The following is a 7,519-nucleotide window of genomic DNA, read 5'->3' on the forward strand; positions in this document are numbered from 1 at the left end:
ATAGGAAAGCAAGGTGTAAAGCTTAAGTTTAAATTATGTTCATAGACACGCTGCCGCTAAATATTCGCAGGCAAATCCACAACTTAATACCAGGAATGCCTGTTAAACATCATAGATTCACGAGTACCAATTTGGGTACTGAACACTTCGATGAATGAAACCTGTTATCTTCACAATGGTTGACTACGAAGATGAGATGGTCAGGGATAGACTAGACAAACACAGAATATAACTTGAACACAACACATCCTCCAAATACGAACCTGATTGAAAGAAATAATGATAATCAAATCCTTGATGACAGCAACACTCATAACAGTCACAAAACAATTACATTGACAATCATGTTACGTTATTTTTAAAATGTTTCCTTTTCTTTTTCATAACTTCTTTAACACACTGCTCCGCTGCGAAGCGCAGGTATTTTGCTAGTCTACAATAAACCCGTAAACACTGGTGATTTCCACCCCTTAGATAGTTTGAAGCATAAATAGAAAGTACACCAATCTCACATCTACTGTATACAGCTATATTGGACTGGTCAGCAAAATATTTACACCATCCATCTGTTTCATGAGCATATCAATGAGTTGCAGCCCGTCGCTGTCAATGCCAAGATGAAAGCAGGATTTTCAAATGATAAGAGTAGTAAAGGACCATCTAAGAAGTGGAATGTCAGTTCAAAACAAAAACGAACATCAGAAAAAGGAGAAAAGTCCTTACCTGAGCTCTAACAACCAAACAAAACAACACAAAACAACGATTGTAGTGAAAATGACAACAGCAAAAAGTTCAAAACACAACTAAAAGTAAGAAACCCTAAAAATAATATCAAAAAACACACAAACCTTGTGACAATCACAACAAGGAACAGTTACATACAAAGCCCCAGTCAATTATTTAGAGTGGGGGATTTAACAAATATGCAAATTGTAATCAGATAAAGGGAGTGTGACATTTCCACACAGATATCCACCAAACCTGAATTAAGCTCCACGTTCTTTGACAGCAGCATTCACCACAGCACCACTGTCCAGTCCTGTGTTTGCAGCATTTAAAATTAATAGACACCATCACCGTGAAGTAATAGGCTTGTATTTACTCTCCTAAAGTTTTTATGTGTTACAATTTCTGTTACTGAGATATCTCACATTCAAGTTAATGAAGCTGAAGGACTCCAACCTTTGATTTTGACCAGTAAAAAGCAAAATGGACCAAATTGTCCATTTGACTGTAAGGTAGATTTCTACGTTTAAGAATATTTTGGGAGGTTAACTAGCCCAGAGAGTGCGTCAGGATGCTAATGTTGATGCACCACACCTATTGTGAAATGCGTCACTCCAACCCCGAAAGGCAAGTTTAATAATAGCAATCCTTGTAAGTTGAGGAGGAGTGCTTGGACTATTTATGAACGGCATAAAATTTAGATTTTCAGGTGATTATCTAGAGTAGTTCTTTCCAAATTGTGTCTATGGCAATGCCACAAAGGCCTTCTGCTTGGCACTCCAGCAGGCCTGTGTATTTACATACGTAGCATGATTTTAGAATTGGAGCAAAGAATAAAAATCACATTTACAGCTAGAATTTTCTTTTGTGACACATAGTAATTTGCATTTCACTGTTACGTTTTATATATATATATATATATATATATATATATATATATATATATATATATATATATATATATATATATATATATATATATATATATTTAATATCAAGTCAATTGTGAAACAAGTTGACTTCAGTTTTTTTATCAAACATTTCTATCTTTTCTGCATTTGATTGTTCTCATACAGTACCACAGTTCTGATTTTTCTTTTGTTATTATGCTGATTTACAATTTTAAGGAGGCTTTTCAATGTCAGTAATGCTTATGTGGTTTCCCCAGCCAACTCTGGTGGTTGTAGGCTTGACACTCAATGCCTAAAACAATTAAACACAATGAAAAATAAATCATTTAGCTCTCTTCTGTTGTATTACATTTTTACTGAACGTGAGTTTAGTTTTGTCCTATACAGAATTACAGTAATTCTTTGGCGTCCCGGGCAGGTAAGTATCAAGTTGGGTTTGGTCCTAATTTATTGTCTTGAATTTTTATTATTGTGTTTTATGAGCAATTTCAGCTGGTTATTTGTAAACTATACTCCAATGCGCTTTCTCTCTCATCACAATATACTCTTTTTTTTTTTTTTTGTCGCAGTCCATTTTCAAGAGTCACATTCATTTGAAGGCTGCAGTTTTCACCACCTGCTTTTATGTAGCTGTGCAGAGCCATACACATACACAGGCACACAGCACACAAAAAATAAAAAGAAATGGGACAAAGCACATAGAGTGCAAACATACTGTATATGCAGCGCCCAGATTATTCAAGCTACATTTAACTATGCATTGTGTAGGAAGAAAACAAGATGGACAGGCGTCCTGGCCAGGAGTCAGGAAAATCCCTTATCTGGACAGGAGGCCTCGAGGGAAATTGAAGGCACTCCGGATGGATTTAACACCTTGTCTCACCATGAAAGAAGAGGACAAGGAAGGACTGTCTCTGGATAATGTTCATTTCCGCCAGGTTCTAGATGGCAGCAACCCTCCCTGTCAGTGCTTATTCAGGGACCAGCAGGGCATGTCGGGAGTTGTAGTTCAGCAGCACAGCCCTACTAGGGTCCCTGCTAGATGCACTCCCCAGAATATGGGACTTTTGTATGACCCAGAAGTACTCCATCAGGCAGGAGCCCTGGAACCAGAAGTACTCCTGGGTCCTTAAAAAAAGAAACAACACTCCTTATCCAGGAGAGTCGGACCTGGGAGGAAGAAGATCAACACTTGACTGGAAGAGAGTAGTGCGGTGGTGAGAAGAAAGTACTGTGGAGAGAAAAACCTGTGTTTGTGCTTGTGAGACAGTGCAGGCATTGTGGTAAATAAACCCATCCTTTATTTGAACCCGCGACTCCATGTGTGTTTATGCTCGGAGTCTGGGGCTCACTGATGCCCTAGTTCCTTCATAATTGGAACATATGCTAAATAATTTTTAACAATGTAACAATCCAAGCTATAGATTTCTTTGTTCTTTATTAAAAGTCAAAATTGAAAAGTATAACAAAGTACAGCATTAACAATGCTCAATTTGGAATCTAGACAGTCAGTCTCTGCAGAGGTTTCACACGTTGAGATATTACACTTGTTATCATTTTTTAAAGGCCCTTTTATAATTCAAACAAGGTACAACAAGCAGAGAATTTCACATCATCAGTGTCAATGAATGTTGATATGTTTTTGATAATATGCACAGTCACAACCATGCTAGGAGGCCACTGGAATGAAGAGGATAATCAGGAGATGATCTTATAGCCACAGAAAAGCAAGGGTTATAACTGGAAAGTTGGCGATCTGAAGAACAAGTTTAGGAGGTAAAATCAAAGCCATATAATATATACAGTAATCAAGTCAAAACCCAACAATGATCAAGAAAAAGGGTCAAATCAAAAAATGTAAATCACAAAAGTAAAACAGGTTAAAGGTTATATCCACTCTGAAAAAGTAAGAAGTTAAGCATTCATTGAGGTTCAACTGAAAAGGCAAGAACAGGAGACATATACAGGAAAGAAAGAAGGGAGCAAAGGTGAGAGTATAGGTGTGAAAAAAATATGTCAGGACAGGTTAAAAAGTTAGTCGGTCATTAAGACCAGGAGAAATACGTGATCCCAGGCTGGGAAGGAGCTTAGCTTATCTACTTTTTTCATTTGAAAAGTGTCTTTAAAGCCCTGTGAAAGAACATATAAATGAGAGATAAATGTGGCTCTGATCAAGGGATGTGAAGTGTTCTACAATAGACGTTGTAAACTATTTGATTTAACATGCTCCCAGAAACGCCATTTACCTGTTTGACCACTTTAGATGGTTAGACACTTCCTACAAGAAATGTACATAAGATGTTTAGATTGAGAAGAGACCTGTTGTTTAATATTGAATTTACCAATGGGACCAGATATAAGGGTATTGCTGGTGACGTTTTTGTGACACAGTGACTCCTGTTACAGCTCAGAATGCCTTGTAATGTATGTGGCTTTCCTTTGTGAAGTGAGCTGCACATAAGAAGCTTTTGTTGGTTAGGTGGTCGATGGAAGGAGAACAAGGGAGGTTTAGGTAAAAAGCCTTCTATAGAACGATCAGTCTGCAAAATTGGGAAGTCGTGTTTAATGATGCGTGGAAGAGATAACAGTGTTTGGGTGGAATGGGAGAATCAACGGGACACTGGTTTAATTATTGGGGTTCCCCTTAGAGTGAATGTTACAAGGTCTACTCTTGGATTAATTGAGGGTCCTGTTCCCAATAAGAGAAAGGTATCGCCTATCAATGAAGAACCTCCTTATTCTGAGTGCTTCATTACAGAAGTCAGCCTCATCACTGCAGAAACTATGGAGTCTAAGGAACTGTCAAACAGGTAGAGTTTCTAGTGTGCCAGGGATGGAAGGAGTTGTAGAGAAGGTGACTGTATGAGTCTGTTGGCTTGTAAAAGGCAGAGGTTTTAAGTCCTACACTAACTTCAGATGAGTCAAAGGCAGGAAACAGAAAGTAATCTGGAACCAGGACTCTAATAAAAGTACTTGTTAAGCGTATGTTTTAATTCTTTTAAAAAATCCACAATCTCGGACAGACAGGAAGTGTATGATACTGATCTTTACACTGTTGCTGTAATGACGTGCTCTCCCAGACATACTACCTAGAAACAGGTTGGTAACCCTGCACCACAAATAATGAATAATGGTGGCACCTGTAATGAAAACACTACAGCACCCCAGGGATATATATTTTAAAAATATTGTCTTCCATAACATTCTATTTAAAAAAGAAAAAGATTAGCCAATTAAATTAATTTCACATCCCAAGAGTCAGTTGTCCGGGTTCCAGTCCACCAAGGCCACTGCCTTCAGCCGCTTCCCAGGTCACAAAACACCCGGCCTCTATTTCTCCTCCATATGGTGAGTCCACAAGAAGGCAGTCTCATGTTGCTTCTTCAAGCTGTGCTCAACTGGGCCCCATGGTAAGCCCAGCTGCCAGGCGCTCGGCTGCAGGCACTTCTCTCAGGCCTGGCTGCATGAGGAGGCCCCAGTAACCCCATACTGAATGGGACACTCTTTTTAAATGTATAGGTCTACATCATTAGGGGCTTTGTTTGTCTTGACAAACCCTACGAGCAGCTTCTGCTTCAGACAACATAGCTCCCAGGGTCACAGGGGCACTCAGACATCTCCACCATGATTTCTGGAAAGGACTATCCAAGACATTTATATATATTAAAACATGCATTGTATTATGAAACTTCATCCAACTGGATAAATGTGTCCATTTTACCATGTCCCATGAACAGATCACATTATTAAGAGGTTACTGATGGCTGCTAAGCAGTGGCATAGGAATATTAATCTCTAGTCCACAAATAATGACATCAATGTCAGTGAACAGGTAATGAAGCTGTAAACACCTGTGAATGGAAATAAGGCATAAAGTCAAAGTCACCTCCTACACCCTGCACCTTGCAATGTCACAGTTCAACTAGAAATTCAGGTCTGGCAGCCAAGTTCAGAGGACACAACAACGCAATATGAGGAGCTACAGCAGCAAAGGCTGACATCTACTCTTAAAAATCCATCCACTCATTATAAGTGTCGCCTTTAGCAAGTCACAGTTCATTCTGAGAGCACTGAGTGCAGGGCAGGAACCTTCTGGAATGGGGCACCGGTCCATGGCAGGATTTCATAATGTAATTAATTAAAACAAGCTCAAGCCAGTACAAATTTAGAAAGGGAGTATACAAATATTTTTCCAGTTCATTGACTGATAATTATCAGAATGAACCCATGTCGAAAATCCTTGTGTTTTGTTTTTTAAAGGCATTAAATCCCCAAGCACAAATTCTTGAAGCCATTTCAACTTGTCATCATTCTCAACCAGACACTCAGCCCTGAGCTCTTTAACAGGCTGTGGCTACATTCTGAACTTTTTACAGGCAATTAGTCTCGCGTGGGAAGTGTAAACAGCAGGGAATTTCCAGGAGTCAGTCCGGGAAAAATACAAAAGCTCTATCAGACAATAAAGAAGTACTTGCAAGGAAATGTCTGCTATCATACGGCGTATAAGCTGCCCATGCTGCATGGATATTTTAGAGCAATTGAATGCCATTAGGAAAGGCAGAAGAGTTGAGCTCAGGTTGTGAACAATTACTTGTGGGCATCAATGTGCTATAAGTCACAGCTGGCTAAGTAGAGGGGGGCTTGTTTTCAGCACTCGATCTGCATTTTGTCATGTTTACATCAGCGTTCCAGCCCATCGGCTCTGAAACCTCAGACATTTCCTGTAATGAGGTTGCTTTCCCGAAGTACTAAAACACTTACAGTGGACCTGTTTGGGTGATTGGAATGAGTCATTCTGCGCCGCTTTATTACTGCAATCTAAAAAAAGTTTCTTACCAATACACATTTGGAAACATCATCTAAAAGCCCAGCAAAACAATGGCCTAGGAAGATCTGAAAAAAACACATCGGGTTAATGTGTATAGTCGTTACATTAGCAGGGCGCTTCGTCCAGTAATTGCAGCAGTAATGGATCGTTCCTCCATGAGCTGGACAGTACAGTAGTTCAGCATATTCAGAAAATATCAAGAATTCCCAAACCTAATGAAATGCCATGGAGACAAATTTTGAGTTGTGGCCTGCATGGGGTGCACCATCCACCCAAACCTGACACAGGCACACACCAGACACAAGTTTCCGTTCACAGCACACCTTTATTATAAGTGGGGAAGTCTCCCTTGCTCCCCACATCAGCACAGTACAAAGCACCAACACGGTACAAATAACAGTACTTTCACATTTTCTTCTTTCTCTCTCATTTTTCACTTCTCCTCTGGCGAGCTTCGTCTCCCTTCTTCCCTACTTAGGGTTTGCTGGGTCCTTTTAAGCCGCACCCAGGAGTATTCCACGTGGCTAATTAAGAAGGTCTGGAATCACTCCCAAGTGTGGCGGAAGATGAAAATAGAGCTCTGCACCTCCTCCCGGTGGCTGCCACAGAACCCAACAGGGCTGGCGTGAATTCCAACTCCCAGCATTCCCTGCGGGAATCTGTGATGCCACAGCAACCCAGGGGGGATGCCCTCTAACGTACCAGGGGAGATAATGCCCTGAGCCCGCCGTCTCCTTTGGTTCTTCCGCAATAAACATGTCCCGGCCAGGTAAGGGCCATGGCTTTCCGCGGCTGAGTCTACTTGTGGAAAATTATGCAACAATTCTTCTTTTCTGAAACGTAATTTTCTTCCATATATTGTTTGCTTCCACTTCCATGAAAAGCCAAGTGGTCACATATGCTTTGACCAGTTTCTACCAGTTAATTCACTTTCCCAGTATTTCACCATCACCTTATTTATGTCTACCCATTTATTTTATCACGGGATTCAGCCATTGCTTGCGCTGTTGATTTTCAGTTGCCATGCCGTTAGTTTTATTTTTATCACCATGTA

Source organism: Polypterus senegalus, chromosome 7 (assembly GCF_016835505.1).
Source record: "Polypterus senegalus isolate Bchr_013 chromosome 7, ASM1683550v1, whole genome shotgun sequence".
In the NCBI taxonomy this organism is placed as follows: Eukaryota; Metazoa; Chordata; class Cladistia; order Polypteriformes; family Polypteridae; genus Polypterus; species Polypterus senegalus.